The sequence below is a fragment of the Phymastichus coffea genome, unplaced genomic scaffold (genome assembly GCF_024137745.1).
Source record: "Phymastichus coffea isolate CEN01 unplaced genomic scaffold, Cenicafe_Pcof_1.1 PCOF00070, whole genome shotgun sequence".
NCBI lineage: Eukaryota > Metazoa > Arthropoda > Insecta > Hymenoptera > Eulophidae > Phymastichus > Phymastichus coffea.
This window is the reverse complement of record NW_026706881.1, coordinates 1,125,105-1,148,500: the sequence shown is the minus strand read 5'-3', so window position 1 is coordinate 1,148,500 and position 23,396 is coordinate 1,125,105. Positions and strand designations below refer to the sequence as shown.

The window sequence follows — 23,396 nt, the reverse complement described above, 5'->3', positions numbered from 1 at the left end:
CAACACAATATTTTTACATAAAAGGTGGTTTTCCTGATAGACAAAACTAAGGGCTATATGCATGCCAAGTTTTGTTCGTCGCGGTCCCTAATAACCACCCCTGCAGCCCTTAGAAATGCCAACTCCCGGCGAATTTCAATGATATTTCCTTCAGCATTCCCCAGCAACACAATATTTTTTAATAAAACTTGGTTTTCCTGTTAGACGAAACTCAGAGCTATATGCATGCCAAGTTTCGTTTGTCGCGCTCCCTAATAACCATCCCCGCAGCCCTTAGAAATGCCAACTCCCGGCGAATTTCAAAGACATTTCCTTCGGCATTCCCCAGCAACACAATATTTTTTTAAAAAACTTGGTTTTCCTGTTAGACGAAACTCAGAGCTATATGCATGCCAAGTTTCGTTCGTCGCGCTCCCTAATAACCACCCCTGCAGCCCTTAGAAATGCCAACTCCCGGCGAATTTCAATGATATTTCCTTCAGCATTCCCCAGCAACACAATATTTTTTAATAAAAGGTGGTTTTCCTGATAGACAAAACTCAGGCTATATGCATGCCAAGTTTCGTTTTTCGCGCTCCCTAATAACCACCCCCGTAGCCCTTTGAAATGCCAACTCCTGGCGAATTTCAAAGATAGTTCCTTCGGCATTCCCCAGCAACACAATATTTTTTTATAAAACTTGGTTTTCCTGATAAACAAAACTCAGGTCTATATGCATGCAAAGTTTTGTTTGTCGCGCTCCATAATAACCACCCCTGCAGCCCTTAGAAATGCCAACTCCCGGCGAATTTCAAAGACATTTCCTTCGGCATTCCCCAGCAACACAATATTTTTTAATAAAACTTGGTTTTCCTGTTAGACGAAACTCAGAGCTATATGCATGTCAAGTTTCGTTTGTCGCGGTCCCTAATAACCATCCCCGCAGCCCTTAGAAATGCCAACTCCCAGCGAATTACAAAGATATTTCCTTCAGCATTCCCCAGCAACACAATATTTTTTAATTACACGTAGTTTTTCTGATAGACAAAACTCAGGGCTATATGAATGCAAAGTTTTGTTTGTCGCGCTCCCTAATAACCACCCCTGCAGCCCTTAGAAATGCCAACTCCCAGCGAATTACAAAGATATTTCCTTCAGCATTCCCCAGCAACACAATATTTTTTAATTACACGTAGTTTTTCTGATAGACAAAACTAAGGGCTATATGCATGCCAAGTTTCGTTCGTCGCGCTCCCTAATAACCACCCCTGCAGGCCTTAGAAATGCCAACTCCTGGCGAATTTCAAAGATATTTCCTTCGGCATTCCCCAGCAACACAATATTTTTTTACAAAACTCGGTTTTCCTGATAGACAAAACTCAGGTCTATATGCATGCAAAGTTTTGTTTGTCGCGCTCCCTAATAACCACCCCTGCAGCCCTTAGAAATGCCAACTCCCGGCGAATTTCAATGATATTTCCTTCAGCATTCCCCAGCAACACAATATTTTTACATAAAAGGTGGTTTTCCTGATAGACAAAACTAAGGGCTATATGCATGCCAAGTTTCGTTCGTCGCGCTCCCTAATAACCACCCCTGCAGCCCTTAGAAATGCCAACTCCCGGCGAATTTCAATGATATTTCCTTCAGCATTCCTCAGCAACACAATATTTTTCAACGAAAGGTGGTTTCATTAATAAATATTGGTAAGGTCTATGTGCGTGTCAAGTTTCGTTTGTCGCGCCCCTGAATAATCACCCCTTCAGCTTTCTGCAATATTCGCTCATTGCTAATTCAATGTAAGTATATCTATATTTTTTATTACTGAAATTTATTTGTCTAAATATTCCGCTTAGTATTATTAAGTGAACAAGGTGTCAATAAAAATACCTTATCAGTTCCTTCATTTATAGTGGGGTTGGTAGGGCCTTCGGCATAGTTGCCGCTGCTGCTAGAGCGACTATAAACAGAGTTATGCCTGGGAGAGAATCGAGCAATATCATCGCAAATAATTATCTATTATTAATACTATTCCACATTGTTAATGATGTTGAATAATTTATAAAAAATTTTAACATATATTTAAATAAATTTATAAAATATATTGTCATATATATTATATATATATATATATATTGTGACGGTAAACGTCAAATTAGCGCTGACCATTTAGCTTAATTGCTGCATGTGAGGGCAGCACCTGCCGGGGGGACAGAATAGGTAACGAAGGAATTCGGCACGCGAGCAGACGGAACGCGCGCGACAAGATTTGAACCAGTGAAGCATAGACCATCGTATTGTCCGTCCGCTTACGCTATCGTTCATCAATTCACGTGCCCTTGACATCCACACGCTTCCGAAACAGCCGCAATTAGTAATCCAGGATTGCCGCCGCCAAGGAGCTGCCCAGCTACGAGTCAAAGGCCCGATCGAGAGAGAGAGAGAGTGTGTGAGGTTTCGCCATCGAGGGCGAAACCGGTGCGTGCGCGCTTTCGCGTCCCGCGAACAAAACATTAAGTGACTGTTCGGTGCTGTGCGATTCGCCGTGATTTTCTCCGATCGCCCGCAATTATAAGGTAAGCTGGCCAGCTTGATTTCGCGATCGCGAGCATAAAATAATAACTTGATACTAACTCTCGATGCGTGCATGTAACGGCTCTAATAATAAAGAGCAGCGAGCGTACCGGCAAAACGTGTTGTCGACGAGCGAACGTATACGTAAACAAACGCGCGGGCCGACCTTTTGTGAGTTTAGAAGGATAATAAAAGATCCGATTTACCTTACTAACAAGTGTTTTCATTGATCCTCTCTTCTCACATAGCTTCCACTCAATTTAGTTTAGGTTATAAACGATAATCGGTTGACCGGCGTATATTTTCTCGTGCTCTCCCGGATAAGCAGTGAGCATTAACGATTCACGCGTGTCCCCTTAGTATAATCACGCGACATAATAATTAAACGGTCATACCCCGTTACAATATATATATATATATATATATATATATATATATATATATGGTCAGAGAAGTATCCTTTATTCTGAATGATATTTTTTGTAGAAAAATTGTATATATATATTACATATACAATCATTAATTAAGTTATCTTCCTCTAAATTTTTCAGGCATTAAGACCTGCACATTATGTTTACATACTTATAGAACTATTACACGATTTTACGTTTCGATATGTCTCCGTCATCTTGCCACTCATATATTTCCATATAATCTTTTCGACATAGCCCGAAATATTATATAGGTTAACTAACTCAAATTTTGCTATGCTTTGACAAAATTCATAATTTTACGTTTACCAATCTCATTCAAACTAAAAATTACTGTGATAATACGAATTGTCCTAATTGAGTGTATTATCTTTAATCAGTTTTAAAAGTAAGATTATTAAAACCAATGATTATTAATGAATTTCTGTAACATGCATGTCAATATGAAAATTAAAGTTAGAATTGGATATTTTTTCAATAAAGTGTACATCTTATTGTAAGATTTCTAATGTAATTTTATGATTCTTGCAAAAAGGTGTTATAGTGTTTTATTGAATCTTATTTTATTTAATTGAAGTAATTTCAAACGACGTATACCTAATCATATATTTCATTTAATCAAATTTAATAAATTTTAATAATTTACAATATAAACAATACCTAATCATACATAATAAAATTTTACTTTATTTAGATTACTGAAGAATTAATGAACTATCAAATCTCATCTGTCCGACTGTTTTTTAATAAATTTTAATAAATGGCGGATGAAGCAACTTTTTATATTGGTCATATTTAATTGTAAAGGACTTACTGAATTATTTTCCGTAAATATTAAGATGATGAATTTCAAATTATATTTAATTAAATAGATTTTTTTATTATTATTAATGTTTTCGATGAACGAAAGCTATACCCAATCGCATTTAAATTAACCACTTTTTATGAAATCTACTATTTCTTACGACTAGTGTTATTTAGCCCGCTTCGCGCGCTCTTTTTTTTATGTTTTTCTATTATTTATTACGTTATTTGAACCTTTTACATATCAACTTCAAGATTTCAATGGACATGAATAAGTCATGCTGTTTAAAATAGACTACATACGTTAATATTTATTGATGAATAAAAATAGAACATGTACCCATTTTTTATTTAAAATCGATGAACTATTACTCGTCCTAAGAACGCATTATACTATTATACTATTATACAACACTAAACTTACATATTCAATAGTAGTGATTATGGCTTCAATCTTATATTATTATGAGTAATATTTCAAAGTATAAGAAAATTCTAAATTTCCCGTTCTATTTTTGCATCGACAAATCACAACGCTGGATGTCAGCGACTCATCTTTTTTTAAAGATAAGATAGGAATAAAATATGTAAAAAGTATAAAAATAAAAAATTAAAATAATTATAAGGCAAGGATAAGGATAGGATAGAACCATTAGCTGCGCCTAACAATTTAATTTTGTTGCTTTTTTAACGTATTGGTTCATGGTATCAAGTTTTCCATAGGATTCCTGTGTATCAACAGATATATTATTTTAATTTAACTGTTTTTTCCATTGTTCATCTGAAACCATTTGGAGAGTTTGTTTACATTTATAAATTACATTTCAAAATTTATTTAAAATAAATTCGCAGAATTTCATATAAAATATCAATTTACCATTCTTCTCAATATTTATCATATTTATCCGAAGCTAAACTTTACAATAAAGATATATTCAATTAATTTATATGAACAATAAATAAATGCAATTGAAGTGCATTAAAATTACTTTATCGTATTTTTTTAAAGTTTTTTAATTCCTACAAATTATTATACTTATTTGTATTGATAGATGTAAAGTACTTCAATTTATTATTATGACCGATTTACTCATAATTGTGACACACATGACGAAATTCAGTCAATTAGGTCATAAATAAAATTACTTCATTCAGCATCACTTTTTCATATAGGAAAATAAAAATATATAGGATTAGATACACTGTACGCGTTTTTATCTTCTATTTTATTTCTTATTGTTATATTAATATTAACATATTTAACATAAATTACTTTTTACAAATGTAGATTTTTCCATTTTTTTAAAAACCCATATCACAGCGGAAAATGTGTAATAGTGATAAAACACGTTTTCAAATTTATGATTTATTATATCAAAAACTGCAATAAATATAATCTTATACTATTTTTTTCTCAACGGGTTAATTTATTATTAAACTTTTATTCTACTTTTTGGATAAACATTGCAAAATTACAAGTTTTATTTTACACATTCAAAAACCAAATTTTCGATTATTAATAGAAAATATTTAGAGCAATTTCAACCTATATTATTTGTATAAAACGATTTCTTCGTTGTTAGTTCCATATTATGAGTGTATAAACAATATTACAGTCTACTTTTTTTACTTTCTTATCTTCAAAATTATCCGTAGGATAAATTATGATGATTTAAATTTTTATTTGTAAAATCTCAATTCTAAACCACACCTATACGCTTATTTTCCGCCACATAAAATATCACGCAATTATATCTCAGCCATCAGATCACTATACGCTTCAACGTGGCATCCATCACTTTTTTATAAAGGGAAAGTAATTTTGTAATCATACTTAATTAGTTTATATTACATTTTTTGAGCAGGGAAGGTATATAAAAATGAAATATAATTTTAACATTTCCGTTATAGTATATTTTATTTATTATTTTAATATATTTTAATAAATTAATTTTAATTATTAATTTTTTCTCTGGAACGGTATAATAATCTGAAAAAAAAAATAAAATAAATCTTAATCTTTGTATTTCGTGTACATATATTGATAAAAGCATAAATAATTACTCACGCTCGAATTTGTATGGCTGGCAAGAGCCTCGTATTGGGTTTTCCAATAGTTGGCCTGGCTTCGCCAATAGCGGGTGCTTCGCCTTTTCGCTGTTAATTTCTATAAAAACAAGATAATATGGTTATTTGCTTGAGAATATGAACCTGTAACTATATTATATGTATGTTATACTTACATATTTCAATTTTGAAATTGAGGTGCCCCTTTCCTCGTATTCATCATTGTAGCTGTAAAAATTCATTTTAACTTTAAATTAAATAGGAAAGGTGAAAAAATAAAGGTGACAAAACATGAGTTTGAAGTTCGCAACGTTGCGCTCCAACGAAACAAGAACGTTCGGCGTACTATTTTCACAGAGTTTTTTGCTTTTACAATGACACTGTAATCTATTGTTGATATTAGTATTGAAAAAAAAAGCAAGTTTAATACATATTTAACTATAAAAGAACATAAAAATTAGTATATTTTCCTAAAATTTCGTTTCCGTGATTATGACGTCTTTACTTATAATAACTTTTAATTGAAAACTTTTAAATTTTAAAAATGTCTATTTTAAAAAGTCGTAGGGGTAGTTTGCAAGGGTTCTGAGTTGACTGGCTTTTTCCACATATCCGCAGTGATAATACCTTTGATAAAAAGCACCGTTGCGATTATAAATTTTAGGTAATTGAAAGTTGATAAGTAAAGATGTAATAATCATGGAAACGAATTTTTAGGAAAATATACTAATTTTTATATTTTTTTATAGTTAAATAAGCATTAAACTTACTTTTTTTCAATATTAATATCAACAATTGGTTCCTGTGTCATGGTACAAGCGAAAAACTGTAAAAAAATGAGTAAGTGGAAACCGACCTTAATACGCCGAGCGCTCTTGCTTCGTTAACGCGCAACGTTGCGAACTTCAAACTCATGAAAAAACTACGCGCACGTAACATAGCATAGAGAAAGCGCGAGCGAGGGAGAATGACAGTACGCGCCTAAAGGAGATGTATGCGATTTAAAGAGAGAGATTGATTGATTGATTGAAATAGCTTTATTAGTGCTAAAGCCTGCTGAGGCCATATAGCACGAATCAAAATACAATGTTAAGTATAATTAATTAAAATTAATTAAACGAAAATAATAACTAGAAATAAATGGATATAAACAACAAAACAAAAATAACAATAAGACAACTTAAAGTTGGCTAAAATAGAAATATAAGCCCAGAAAAATAAACTACATGAGGTATAATAAGTATAGTAAGTAGGCCCAGCGCAGTAAGACAGAGAAGTCAAAGTAATCAGTATCATGCAGGCTAGATTTGCCATGTTCAGATCGAGCTAAGATCTAAGTTTATATAGGATCATCCAGCAAGTTGAATGTGTTCTTGACCAAATATTCGAAATAGGCCACTTTGAATGAATCGACTAAGGGCTTTAGTCTGATATGGACCGGAATTTTGCACCAACACTTCATAGCCTGCATACTGAATGACCTCTCATAGGTACTAGTACTGGCAAACGGCAAATCAAACAACGACGACGCAGTTTTCGCACACGCTCTTTCTGAGCGCTTAACATCAGTGCTTAGTTTCGGGAAGGCAGCAACCAGATATTCGGGTTTACCAATGACAAGAATCTTATACGTCAAAACCGCCATAAAATACTCCCTACTTAGTTCAATAGGCAACCAAGATGCCTTTTTATAGAACGGTTCCAACTTTAACTCACGGTTCAATCCGAACACAAAACGCACAATATTGTTTAACATAACCTGTAGCTTTCCATTAAGGCAATCCGGCAGATCACAATATACGAGGCAACAGTAGTCGAAGTGAGGGAACAGAAGAGCAGAAGCAAGCTGCTTTTTTAATTGCCACGACAGGAAGGCGGCCCTCTGTTTGAGTCGCTTCAGATCACAAAAAATCCTCGCACACACCTGCACTACGTGCTTGTTCCACTTTAATCTATCCGTCAGGGTGATGCCCAGATCTCGAATTTTGCTGACAAGTTTGATTGTAGAACCATTAATGAGTATAGGAGGAACAGCATTTAGGTCGAGGCGCATCATGTTCTGCTCAGACCCGATGATGATCGCTGTGACCTTGGAATAATTGAATGATAGGAGGTGCTCATCAGCCCATTCAACCACTAACCTAATGTCCTCATTTAGCCGCTCAACACAAGAAGGTATCTCGGTCCTCTTGCACTGCAAGTAGATCTGGAAGTCGTCAGCAAATAGGATAGCCGTATCCTTGTAGTGCTTTAGGCAATTTATGATACCATTGATGAGTATTAAGAATGCTATAGGACCGGGACTGGATCCCTGCGGTATGCCCGAAGTAAGGTCGAGAAACTCGGTGAGTTCACCATTTAGGTCAATAACCGCTTGAGATCGGCCGGTCAAGTATGAGTGGAACCAAGTGATAAATCGATCGGAACAGTTCAACAAACGCATCGATTTCAGCAAGATGACGTGGCTGACAGAGTCGAAGGCCTTCCTGAAGTCAAAGAGGACTAACAGGGTGACCATCTCCCTATCAATTCCTCGCCTAATGTCGTCAGTCAAACTCAACAATGCTGTTTGTGTACTATGGTGCTTCCGAAACCCTGATTGGGAATTTGACAGCAGCATATTCGCTTCCAGGAATTGGATCAATTTGTTAGTGACTAATTTGTCAAAAACTTTAGCGAAATGGGACAGGTTCGAGATCGGGCGTGTATCTGACTCGGTAGTGGGCTTAGGTACCTTTTTTAGAGGAATAATTGTGGCCCTTTTCCAAGTGTCGGGATAGCATGAAGTAGCAAGCGACGTATTAAAAATATCCGTCATAAATTTGGAGATCACCGGTAGGATATCCCTAAAATAGACAATTGATAAGCCGTCATAGCTGGCCCCTTTGGCCTTCGAAATGCTAGCCAGTGAGGACTGAAGAACCTCGTGATACGATAGGGGCAGCATATCGAAGACCTGTTGATCATTCATTAACGGAATGGTCAAAATGGAATTCAGATCATCCTCGGTGCACAGAGGATGAGCCGTTGCAGCAGAGGCATAATAGCTATTTAATTTGGCTGCATTAAATTGGATCAAAGGCGAATTTAAACGCGCTTCCGTAATGCCAATCTTACTTAGCAACGACCACTTCACAGAGACGCAACTAGTCATGTTTATATGTTCAGTAATGAATTTGTCTCTGGCTCGAGCTACGTCTCGCTTCAACCCCCTACGACTCCGCCTAAAATTAGCCAAGATGCTATTGCTGTTTGCTCGGATTGCCCTAGTATACAATTTATTTATAGTTTTGGATCGTTCTTTTAACATATTATTGAACCAAGGAGCAGGACATTTCCTGACCGTTCGCTGCGTCAATGGAGCATAGCGATCCAGCAGAGTGACAGCAAGGTTTCGAAAAATATCAAGTGATAGACACGGATCATACTTGACCACAGCGTCGAATTCTGTAGCTTCCAACCCTGCTATCAACTCCGATGCATATACGCCCGATTCAAAGTTTCTAAAGTCACGAGTTCTCTTAAGAACCGGAAGTAATGTTCTGGATTTGACTTTATAGTTAATAATCAGATAATCATGGTTGGAGATGAAAGGCGCATCAGATTTTTCGAAATGCTTGATTTTCTGACTTGAGTCAGTTAAAATAACGTCGAGCCATGTGCCGGCTGCAGTGATATGGTATGTCGGGCCAAATGGAACGTTGAAGAGATTATAATTATTTATAAGGTCCTTTAATGACCTACTGTAATATGTAGAGCCCATTAAATTCGAGTTCAAATCTCCCATGATAATTAAATTTGCGTATTTATGAGAGTAAAAACTGAAAATATGGAAGAAATTGTTCAAAACGTGCCCATTTGGGTGTCTATATACCGATGCTACCAGGAACCGTACATTGCTAGATAATGAAAGCTCTGCTATTATAAACTCCGTTTCATCGACACTTTTATTTGATGTATGCGATTTAAAGAGAGAGAGTGTGTGAGAGAGAGTGTGTGAGAGAGAGAGAGTGAGAGAGAGTGTGTGAGAGAAAGAGAGAGAGGTGTGCATTGAATACTTTTGATAAAATGTTTGAACTATTACACTCCGTCACTTACATCTATGCTACTATTACTTTTAGGATTGAAAAAGTTGATCGGTTGCCACTCGAATTTGTTGTATGGTTACGTCTTGTACTGATATAAGGAAATATTTAATGAGCAAAATTGCACGAATGTGAAATAAGAAATGTCTAGACAGTTTGAAAAACTATAAAGCGACTATTCCAGAAGTAAAACTACAGATGACTCGATTGCACCGTCCCAGTGTACCGATCTACATACTCAAAGCTCAGTTGGACTTCTTTTCCCCTTTGCAATAAATCATTAGCTCGCACCTGTTACAATTTCAACGATGATTGCCCCGGAATAGAGAGAGCGAGAGAGAGATTGATTGAAATGTGCTTTATTTATGCTAAGGCCTATTTGGGCCATATAGCACTGTACAATATTAGATTTGCGTATTAACAATATATAGATATAAAATATGTAATTTGAACATAGCAAATAGATAACAATAAAATAATTAGTCTAGATATAGAACAAAGTAAATAATTGTAAGTACATAGATCGTAGTACAAATAAACCTAATAATTAAGCTATATAATCTTATGTAATAGATCATTAAATATTTGAAAGTTTTTGAAAATTTAACACTTAAAGAAAAAGAAACAACCTCTCGTGAGTATTCTGATTAGGCGCGCAAGTATATAATAACAATTTATATAACAAATACAATTCATTATTAATTAAGTTTTAATTAATAATTAATTAATTAAGTCTGATCTCATGAACTGCAGGCGGAAATGTATTTGAATTCATGCTGTCACCAAGATTTCCTCCTCGAAAATACTATTTATATTGAGAAGATGATTAAAGTAAGCAACCTTAAAGGAGTCAACAGTCGGTTTCGACCTAATCTGAACTGGGATTTTGTCCCAAAGTTTCATTGCCTGTATACTGAAGGATTTTTCATACGTACTGGTACTGGCTAATGACAAGTCGAACATGGAGGTTGTTGCCCTCACAGTCGCTCTCTCAGAACGTCTGATGTCTGGACTCAGTTTAGGGAAGAATGGGACCAAGTATTCAGGCTTGCCCAAAGTAAGGATCTTATATGTTTGCACCGCCATAAAATAATTTCTACGAAGATTTATAGGTAGCCATAATAACTTTTGGTAAAAAGGCTCTAATTTGGTTTCGCGATTTATTCCAAACACAAAACAAACTATGTTATTCAACATAACCTGAAGCCTATCATTTAGGCAGTCGGGCAGGTCACAATATACTAGGCAACAGTAATCAAAATGTGGAAAAAGGAGAGCAGTAGCTAATTGTTTCTTAACCTGCAATGTCAAGAAGGAAGCTCTATAACGGAGGCGTTTTAGATCACAGTATATCCTCGCACATATCTGTGAGATATGGCTATTCCACTTTAGTCGATCATTCAAAGTAATGCCGAGATTTCTCAACCTACTGACAAGCCTCACAACAAAACCATTTATAAGAATAGGTGGTAGGACGCTCAGGTCAACTCTCATCAGGTTTTGGTCAGAACCAATGATGATGGCGAACACTTTAGAGTAGTTCAAGGTTAGCGAATGGTCCTTTGCCCAATCATATACCAGCTGGATATCCTCGTTAAGTAGCTCAATACAGGAGGAAATCTCAGACCGCTTGCACTGCAAATATATCTGGAAGTCATCAGCGAATAAGATACTCGATCTCTTGCAATGCTTGAGGCAATCAATGATACCATTGATCAAGATGAGAAATGCAATGGGTCCCGGACTAGATCCTTGTGGAATGCCAGATGTAAGATAGAGGAAATCAGTCAATACCCCACTCAAATCAACAACCGCATGTGATCGACCTGTCAGATACGAATGAAACCACCTTATAAACCCATCAGAACAATTCAAACGGCGCATAAGCTTCAGCAGGATGAAGTGGTTGACGGAATCGAAGGCTTTTCTGAAGTCAAAGAGGATGAGAATTGTGACCATCTCCCGATCAATTCCACGCCTAATGTCGTCCGTCAGCCGCAACAGGGCTGTCTGCGTTGAGTGGTGCTTCCGAAAACCAGATTGAAAGTTAGTCAGTAAACCATTAACCTCTAGGAATTGTATCAATTTGTTTGTGACCAATTTATCAAATATTTTCGCAAAGTGAGGTAAATTTGAAATAGGTCGTGTATCGGATTCAGTAACAGGCTTAGGTACTTTTTTAAGAGGTACTATGGTAGCTCTTTTCCACAAATCCGGATAAACTGATGTGAGAAGAGAAGCGTTAAGTATGTCGGTTATATACCTAGTGATCAGCGGGAGGTTATCCTTGAAATAACCAATCGACAGGCCATCATTGCTTACACCCCGTGATTTAGAAAAGCCAGCAAGCGATAATTGAAGAACCTCTGAGTATGAAAGAGACAATATTTCCAGGACAGGCTGACCAATTTTCAACGGGATGTTGAGAATAGTAGCTAACTCAGCATCACTACATAGTGGGTGCGCACTCCCAACTGAAGCATAATGCTTGTTGAGATCACTTGCGTTAAACTGGGCAAGAGGCGAGTTAGAACGCGCTCCCGTTACACCAATCCTGCTCAACATGGACCATTTTTGTGACGTACTACTTGCTTTTTGCAGATCCTTCAACAAGTAGCTATCCTTAGCCCGCATGACATCCCTCTTGAGTGCCCTACGACCCTCTCTGAATTCGGCTAGCAAATTAGAATTTTTCGCTCTGATTGCCTTCTGGTAGAGTCTATTAAGAGATTTACTACGTTCCTTTAGTGTATTGTCAAACCATGGGGCAGGGCATCTCTTAACCCTACGCTGGGCAAAAGGGGCATAGCGGTCCAACAATTGTACAGCTATCCGCTGGAAAATATCTAGTGAGATATTTGGATCACCTTTAATATTTTCATGGAAATCAGAATTCTCAATGTTGCTTATCAGCTCAGAGGCGAACAATTTAGCGTCAAATCTTCTGAAATCTCTGGTTTTCTTAATAATAGGTGAAAACTTTCTAGTGTTAATTTTATAATCCACTATTAAATAGTCGTGGTTAGATATAAAAGGAGCAATTGACCTTTCAGCATACTCAACTTTCGATTCTGAGTCGACCAAAATGACATCAAGCCATGTGCCAGCTGGGGTAATATGGTATGTGGGGCCGTACGGTATGCAGTACAAACCAAAATTTGTAATATGATCCTTCAAGGATTTCGTATAGTAAGATGTGCCCAAGAGATTTGAATTTAGATCACCCAAAATAATTAAATTTGTATATTTATTTGCATATAGGCTAAGAGTATAGAAAAAATTATTAAGGGCATGTCCATTTGGGTGTCTATATATGGAGGCGACAAATAAACGCTCATTTGAGGCTATAGTAAGCTCCACAATAATATATTCTGTTTCATCTGTGTTTTTAATAGCTGATTCGTGTAATACTTTGAAGGATATTTGGTTATTGATATAGAGCGCCACACCACCTCCCTGCATATATCTCCGGAAGTCAAAGTCTTCAGTTTTCCAGTTTGGATTCAATAATTTTCTGTCATTTCTTAACAGACTATAGTTCTCAATGAACACTTCATTATCCTGAATATCTGGATTAAGCCAGGTCTCACATATGGCAAATACATCAATTTTCTTTTCGGCTACCAATTCTTTGACCTCATCGACATGCGCTCGAAGGGAGTTAACATTTGCGTGAGCAAACCTAATATTATTGCCGCTCACAGGTTTTGGCTTAACACATGGATCCATTAGTTGTCACTCTATTTGCCTAAGGTCTTCCTCAGAAGAGATAGTAATAGTTTCGGATTTGTCCGATTTGCGCACAAAGACCACTGCATCTTTAGCCCAAACGTGTTTATAGCCTGCCTTAGAAGCTCTGTCCTTCGCAAGTATTTTAAGCTCATATATCATCTTGGGGAGCATTTCATAGAGCGTTACAAAATCTTTATCCGATCCCAATCCAAGGTCATTCAGGCTAATATTTCCATGCGCTCGTTTGTTTATGAGAACGTGCTCTCTAATTTGACAAGACTTAAATTTAACAATAATTGACTTTTTATTAGTCACTTTCGCTGACTTTTGCGGCTGGTTTTTCGGCTCGTTTGCTTGATTTTTAACATTAACAAATCGTGCTGAGAGGATATCGTTGGTAAGGTTTTGTAGCTTGAGAATGTCTAGTATTTTAGCTACGATATCCATCTCTCTGCCAGGAAAATCAGCCGGTAAGCCATTAATTTTGACCTCTGCAAGGGGAGTACCATGACTCCTTAGCTCTTTCAGTTGGTCTGTCTCGTCCGCCTGGACTCGAGCAGCAATCTCAAGGGCTTCGATTTTAGCAGACTGCTCAGCTTGCGCCTGATATAGCTCACTCTGTCTAGCCAGTACCTGGCTTATCATACGCTGATTGCCAAGCACCTTACCAAACAGAATAGCATCCCGCTCGTGCTGTTGCAACGTGCCCCAATTTTCAGGGATTTTGTCCTCGCACTCGAACATCATACGAGCAGACTGCGCATTTCCCGGGGAACCCGCCGACGACGCAGTTGGAGACAGCGCAATAGACTTATCCAAGTCGAGGCCCCTGGCCTCGGAGACCTTCCGCGCACGCGCCTCAGCCTGGTCCAATGCTCGCGGCAGGATGGGAGCTCTAAGCGGATTTTCCTCTGAAAGTAGAGCTGAAGACAGTTTTTGCCTGCAGCAATCCGCAGTTTTTGCACTCTCAAGCAGTTTGTTAAAGCACTTTCGGTGGCAAATCCGCTGACACGTGGAGCAAACCAGTCGATCTGCGCTATAATTCACACGCTGCTTACAGTGGGAACAGCTACGCAGATTTTTTGCAGGTCCCATGATAAACTATCTATTTATACACTATTTATAAACTATTTACAACCTAATTTTACGCTATTTTCAATCGATTTGACGCTATTTACAATTTTGGTTTCAACCTAATTGCAGTCCACAGCTTATCCACGATCGGCAACTAAACTACGCATTAATTCACTTGGACACTAGATTGAATCCACGAAACTTTCAAATTGTTAGTGACTTCGCGCCAAAGACGGTGACAGCACACTGTAGAATCGTAGCGGTGTGCGCAGTAGTCAGCGCATGCGTGGCCGCTCCAATCACTGAGGATAGACTAGCACTGGCGTAGCAAACCTAACCTCTTCCGTCGTTGTGATGTGGAAAACAGCGATTTATTTAATCAAGCCTTCATCCGTATTGTAAATGATAATCACAATGAAGGCTTGCAGTATAGCGCACGCAAGGTTGCCCTGAAAAAGCCGCCCGGGGGCGAAATAGTGCAGTTAAAAGGCCTTAACCCTTTGAAGCACAGTGTCCATCCTGATGGACACATTGATTTATTGCTTCTTTTGCCATTTTAGAACAACATTATAGATTTCAACAGGGTCTTTTGCATTCTTTCAGTTCATTAATAGTTCAAAAACATAATTTTGCAGTTGAAATCAATATATTGGGTTATTTTTTAATATTTTTAAATGAACAAAGAAGAAAAAAATTGAATTTTTGGGGAGAAATTCATTATTGACGCGAATAATGAGAGTATCCCTTTCAAATTTGGTATACAAAGGTTTTTGGGGTCGCTGAATAATAATTTGACATCAGATTTCAAAAATTGTGTATCCAAGATGGCGGATCTAAAATGGCGGGCAAGAAGATTTCCTATATTGATACCAATACTCTAAAATTCATATCTAAAGGGTTTTAGGGGTCGCAGATAACGATTCTGATATCAGGTTTCCGAAATAATGCTTTCAAAATGGCGGATATGTATATTTTTATATTGGCTTGAATACTCTCAAACTCATATCTAAAGTGCCTCAATCTCAGTGATAATCAATATCATACTAGTTTTCTGAAATTCTGCAGCCAAGATGGCCAAAGGATATGATTGATGTACATGCTTATTTGCATGACTTGAAAGTATAATATCTCAGAATAGTGGATACTTCTTTCACTAATTCTCGGCATTACCCGGAGCTTACGACGAGGACGTGATGAGTTCAAGCTCCATTTACGTTTTTTTTTGTATTTTTCATATTTTATATTTTTTTTGTATTTTTTATATTTTATATATTTTTTTTATTTTTTATATTTTTTTTATTTTTTATATTTTATATTATTTTTTATTTTTTATATTTTATATTATTTTTTATTTTTTATATTTTATATTATTTTTTATTTTTTATATTTTATATTATTTTTTATTTTTTATATATTATTTTCTGCATTTTTTATGTTTTATTTTAGTCAATGAGTGTCAAAAAATATATGGATGACTCCAGAAGAAAAGAGCCAATCTTTATTTATTTTTCGCAGGTCGGGGGTTGAGGGCCTTTTGGCGATTTGTATGAGCACCAAACACTTTGTATTGAATGTACTCTCCATGGGTCTGAGGGCCATATATATATATATATATTTGTTTTTTTGAGAGATTCATTCACCTAATCAGAAAACAAAATACTAGAATATTTGAAACAGAATACTAAATTATATTATTAGATTTGTTATCAGCACGACCGAAAACCCTTAGAAATTACGTTTCATGAAAATGAAGTCCCTAAAAATGAAATTTGATATCCGAATTTTTGGATCCGCCATTTTGGATATATTATTTCGGAAATCTGATATCAGATTCGTTATCAGCGAGCCCTAAAAGCCTTTACATTGAATTTTGAAGTATTCAGGCCAATATAGAAAATAAATGCCTGTCCGCCATTTTGAATTCGCCATTTTGGATACATCATTTAGGAAACCTGATATCAGATTCATGATTATGAATTATTAGTTATGAATTTTAAAGTTTTCAAGCGAATATAGAAAAAAATCTATGTCCGCCATTCTGAATCCGCCATCTTAGATGCAAAATTCGAACAATCTAATATCAGATTCATGATCAGCGACCTCAAAAACCCCTATATATAAATTTTCATCTAAATATCCTGGAGAGAAAAATGTATGCTTCAAAGGGTTAAAGTAGACAGAAACAAAACAGTGACTTGTCAATACTCACGAGAGAGAGAGAGAGAGAGTGAGAGTGTGTGAGAGAGAGAGAGAGTGAGAGAGAGTGAGAGTGTGTGAGAGAGAGTGAGAGTGTGTGAGAGAGAGAGAGAGAGAGTGAGAGAGAGTGAGAGTGTGTGAGAGAGAGAGAGAGAGAAACAGTACTTACGGTTGTCGACCATGCTGCCATCGCCCACGTCTATTATTTTGTCCATTCCAATGACCCAATGGAATGGGCGGGTTATTTTCATATGGCCCATTCCAATGGGCCATTGGAATCGGCGGGTGGACCACTTGTTCATTATGATTGGGCAGCGACAACGGTTCTTCATTACTTGGCGGCGACAACGGTTCTTTACTACTTGGCGGCGGCAACGGCTGAATGTCATTCGGTGGTGATTTTGAGGATATTTCCTCCACATCTTCCTCCTGGAAATTAATCAAAGAATTGAAATATTATTATAAAAAAAATTATTCATATGATGATATAATTTTAATTACCTTCAACGACGACTGGCTTTGTCCTCCTATCGCAGAGTTTCAGCTTGTCTGGACGCGTTAAGAGTAGCGATGAATATGACTTCACTATAAAAAATGAAACGAATAGCGGGTGTGGGGGGAGGGGCTGTGCTATACTTGACGCATTTCAATCTTCGCGGAACCTTTGTTTTCGTAAATTTGAAATTGACCGATAAGCAGAGATTTGTTTGAGGTCTACTATAATAAGAGATCTGTCCCAAAAGAATCAGACTTACCTCGATGTAAAATTCAACATGTGTTGAATTAAAAATGATTATAGGGAATGAAATTGCATGAAATTGTCTCTTACGATTGCAAAAAAATCGTAAGCTCTTGAGGGATAGCTTCTCGCATTTCTGCTTCTTAATATTGGTCAGAGTGATAATAAAAATTTTTTCATTATGAAGTTTGGAGGGATATGTTATTTTGTCCACATGGATTAATATTTAGAGGCAGAAAATTCAGAAGCTATCCCTTTGCATTGATTGTCATCTTTGACTAAAGTCCTGACAATAATGACAGTGCAAGAGGAGCCTGTTGCTTAAAAAAAATTACGTCAACTCAACTTTTTAAAAGCTAAAAATGCTTCAGGCTCTTTCATTACGTACAGGACTTTTGTCAAAGATGACAACCAATGCAAAGGGATAGCTTTTCAATTTTCCTGCTTCCCAATATTGATCAGGGTAATAATAAAAATTTTTTCAGTATTCAGTTTTGAGAAATATGTTGTTATGTCCACTTAGATCAATATTTAGAAGGATAAAATTGAGAAATTATTCCTTTGCATTGATTTTCACCTCTGACTAATGTCCTGTGAATAATGAAGCAGCTACAAGTTTTGTTTGCTTTTAAAAAGTTGAGTGGACGTAACTTTTTTGAAGCGTCAGGCTCATCTTGCACTCTGACTATTGTCAGGACTATTGTCAGAGATTACATTCAATGCAGAGGAATAGCTTCTCCTATTTTCTGCTTCTTAATATTGGTCAGAGTGATAATAAAAATTTTTTCATTATGAAGTTTAGAGGGATATGTTATTTTGTCCACATGGATTAATATTTAGAGGCAGAAAATTGAGAAGCTATCCCTTTGCATTGATTGTCATCTTTGACTAAAGTCCTGACAATAATGAGAGTGCAAGAGGAGCCTGTTGCTCAAAAAAAATTACGTCAACTCAACTTCTTAAAAGCTTAAAAAGGTTTAGGCTCTTTCATTACGTACAGGACTTTTGTCAAAGATGACAACCAATGCAAAGGGATAGCTTTTCAATTTTCCTGCTTCCCAATATTGGTCAGGGTAATAATAAAAATTTTTTCAGTATTCAGTTTTGAGAAATATGTTGTTATGTCCACTTAGATCAATATTTAGAAGGATAAAATTGAGAAATTATTCCTTTGCATTGATTGTCACCTCTGACTAATGTCCTGCGAATAATGAAGCAGCTATAATATAATATTAAGAATCAGAAAATTGAGAAGCTATCCCTTTGCATTGATTGTCATCTTTGACTAAAGTCCTGACAATAATAAGAGTGCAAGAGGAGCCTGTTGCTTAAAAAAAATTACGTCAATTCAACTTTTTAAAAGCTAAAAATGCTTCAGGCTCTTTCATTATCTACAGGACTTTTGTCAAAGATGACAACCAATGCAAAAGGATAGTTTCTCAAACTTCAAATATTAATATTATTATTAATATTATATAAATATTAATATTATATAATTAATATTATATAAATATTAATCTAAGTGGACATAACAACATTTCTGAAGACTGGTATTAACAAAAAATTGACTTTACATTGAGTGCATGAAAATTACTTGAAAATTACCCATTTATTTGATCTGAAATTCCAAACTCTTACAAAAGTAATTCTTTCTTTTGCAATAAATATATGCCTACAACTTCCTTTGACATTTTAATTATCGATTTACACCGTAGATTTTGTCGTGTAGAATAAAAAAGACTATAAATCTGTGTTCAATGAAAGGTTGAAAATTATTGCATTAGGTCAATGAAAATTGCTCTTTTAACTTATTAAGTTTAATTTTGACTAAAGATTCCAGGTTTCATATACATTTCAATCAATAACGTGAGCCGATGACTGCATAAAGTCAAGATCAATTGAAGACACATTTATTTTAAAATAAAAGAATCACTTGTATAAGATTTTACGCTTTCATTGCAATCGTAAAACAATTTCTTGCAATTTTATTCCCTATCATTTTTAATTCAACAAAAAATTTCAATAATAAAAAAGTTATAACCGAGCAAATTTAGTAGAACTAATGGGCTTATCGACCTTTCAATATCACTAACTTGTGAAATATGCTTTTTTTAAAAAAGTCATTGGAGACATTTTCGCATTAAAATGAGTCATATATAGAATATATACTATATTAAAAATAAGAAAAATATCTTTCGACTTAATGAGTGAGGGCCAGATAATTGAAGATTTACTTCGTTTATATTATTTATATGATCTGCAATAATTGCAGCGACACGAAGTACAGTTTGCTTATTCATTTTTCCAAATAATGTAATATTCTACACTTGTAAAATAATCTAATTAAAATAATAAATGATATTTAAAAATTAACTAAATATTTCTTCTAAATCACGTATTTCTTCAAAAAATCACAATATAATGACACTGTGACAAAACTGGATATTCGATGTTAGCTGTTCAAAGTCAACTACTCGACTAATCCTTGTGAGAGAAGTGCCGTTAGATGAAAGAGCGATAAGCGTCATTTGTTTTGGATGTTTGCGATAAGGAATTAAATTCGTGAAAATCAACAGGTATATTTAATGTGAAGAATGAAGGGAAGAAGGAAATGAGAAGAAGAAAGACCGAACGACACGCGCTTTTTTGTTTCTACAAGTCATTTGAAAACGAATCGTCATACGGGTAGGATGTAAAAATTACAAAATACATAGCTTCAATCGACGAAAGTTTGTTATGAAATTTGAAATATTATAATAACCAATATCACATTTTTTCAATGCGCGGGAGCTGCAGTTGAGGACCCAGACAATAGGGAATCTCCTTAAGACGCGCCGACACGCGAGAGAGAGAAAGAGAGAGCGAGAGAGCGAGAGAACGAGAGAGCGAGAGAGAGAAAGAGAGAGAAATAGAAATGACGATCGCAACACCGCCAACACATGATATGGCATAGTTCGCACTCTCTCGATTTTCATTTCTTTCCAAACTCTGACAACAGACGCACGGACGGAAAAATAAAAATGGGCCAGAAGCATTCAAAAGACGAGGTAATTATAAGATTTCTTTATTCGTTTCCATTGTAAGTAAGGCCATGAGGGTGAAACTAAGGGCGGGCGATCGCTTAAACTTTTTTCAGACATCTATATATGGATGTACTTAATATTCATAACGCTTTCAATTTAAAATATTTGTCTAATAACAAACCGGAATAAAATAACTTGTAAATTTCACTTATTGCTTCGGTATATAAGGCCGTGGGGGTAAAACTAAGGGTGGGCGATCGCTTAAACTTCTTTCGCACATCTATATATCGATATCCTTTATATATATACCACTTTTAGTTAATAATTTTTGTCTAATAACAAACCATCTCAAAATAACTTGTAAATATCACGAGTTTCCATTGTAAATAAGGCCATGGGGTTGAAACTAAGGGCGGGCGATCGCTTAAACTTTTTTCAGACATCTATATATGGATGTACTTAATATTCATAACGCTTTCAATTTAAAATATTTGTCTAATAACAAACCGGAATAAAATAACTTGTAAATTTCACTTATTGCTTCGGTATATAAGGCCGTGGGGGTAAAACTAAGGGCGGGCGATCGCTTAAATTTTTTTCGCACATCTATATATGGATGTACTTAATATTCATAACGCTTTCAATTTAAAATATTTGTCTAATAAAAAACCGGAATAAAATAACTTGTAAATTTCACGTACTGCCTTAGTATATATGTCCGTGGGGGTGAAACTAAGGGCGGGCGATCGCTTAAATTTTTTTCGCACATCTATATATGGATGTACTTAATATTCATAACACTTTCAATTTAAAATATTTGTCTAATAAAAAACCGGAATAAAATAACTTGTAAATTTCACTTATTGCTTCGGTATATAAGGCCGTGGGGGTGAAACTAAGGGTGGGCGATCGTTTAAACTTCTTTCGCACATCTATATATGGATGTACTTAATATTCATAACACTTTCAATTTAAAATATATGTCTAATAACAAACCGGAATAAAATAACTTGTAAATTTCACGTACTGCCTTTGTATATATGTCCGTGGGGGTGAAACTAAGGGCGGGCGATCGCTTAAACTTTTTTCAGACATCTATATATGGATGTACTTAATATTCATAACTCTTTCAATTAAAAATATATGTCTAATAACAAACCGGAATAAAATAACTTGTAAATTTCACGTACTGCCTTAGTATATATGTCCGTGGGGGTGAAACTAAGGGCGGGCGATCGCTTAAATTTTTTTCGCACATCTATATATGGATGTACTTAATATTCATAACACTTTCAATTTAAAATATTTGTCTAATAAAAAACCGGAATAAAATAACTTGTAAATTTCACTTATTGCTTCGGTATATAAGGCCGTGGGGGTGAAACTAAGGGCGGGCGATCGTTTAAACTTCTTTCGCACATCTATATATCGATATCCTTTATATATATACCACTTTTAGTTAATAATTTTTGTCTAATAACAAACCATCTCAAAATAACTTGTAAATATCACGAGTTTCCATTGTAAATAAGGCCATGGGGGTGAAACTAAGGGCGTGCGATCGCTTAAACTTTTTCCGCACATCTATATATTGATATCCTATATATATATGCCACTTTTAGTTAATAATTTTTGTCTAATAACAAACCATCTCAAAATAACATGTAAATTTTTTTATTTTTACTAAATAGCCTGCTCTGGGGGTGAGACTAAGGTTTGGCGATGGCTTAAACTTTATTCGTACGTTTCTATATTTATATACTTTATGAAACAGTCCCTCTTAGTAATTAATTTTTGTCTAATAGAAAAGTACGACTAGTAATTTTATAAGTACGTGTAGCATGGTATGTATGGACAACTGTAAGGGTAGTTGTGAGGGGTGTAATCGATATATGAAATTATTTGCATCACCTACACAACTATAGTGTTCTCTAGAAGCGATAATTTATATTATATATTTATATTTTTATTTTTGATATTTTCGTTCAACTCGAACGTTCGAAACTTCAAGCTCATCCGAAGGATTAAGTTTATCTGAAAGTAAAAAAGTTTATAATCAAGTTTAATACGTTACTTGAGATACTGCAAAAAAACAAGAATGAGAATTCTTGAAAATATGAGTTCAGTTGTCACTTCTTTTTTATTTTACTTCGTTGTAACTCTCATAGTTTTTATAATGAAAATGTATTATTTAACGAATATGTATTTAAAATTTGCAATCATTGATATAATTAAAAATTTTACATATTATTGTAAATTAAGCAATATATATTTGCATGTTTAATTATTGTAGTGATTGCTAGTTTCATTATCGATTCAATTTACATATTGTACTTTTAGATTGACAATTTTGTACCTGTCCAAATTATCTCATGTACAATATGTAAGGTTTCTTTTGCAAGTTTGCGTGGTGCGCTGTTTTGAAACAGATTCCTGATTAATCCACTAGAAGCTTTTCCAACTTTTCTCTGAAACATATAGTTGTTTCTCAAATTGTCCGATTTATTTATTGTTCATTCTGACAATAAAAAAAAATTCGCTCAAATACATTAAACCAAAAAATTTCGTCGAACTTATTTTCGCAGAGAAAAATTAGAAATTATAATTTGTTGAGGATAAAATCTGAAATACACAGTTAAATTATTAATCATTTGCTTTTAAATCGCAAGTTATTAATGTAAATAGAAACAAT

General features: G+C 35.2%; 1 long non-coding RNA gene across 1 annotated transcript; it reads right to left on the bottom strand.

The window, feature by feature from the left end:
- Nucleotides 1-5,856: 5,856 nt before the first annotated feature.
- On the bottom strand, nucleotides 5,857-17,350 carry LOC131667772 (uncharacterized). Its single transcript, XR_009302217.1, has 3 exons — nucleotides 17,112-17,350; nucleotides 6,032-6,083; nucleotides 5,857-5,955 (listed from the first exon to the last, which is right to left on the bottom strand). It is a non-coding gene; the product is annotated as an uncharacterized LOC131667772 (long non-coding RNA).
- Between the last annotated feature and the right edge of the window lie 6,046 nt (nucleotides 17,351-23,396).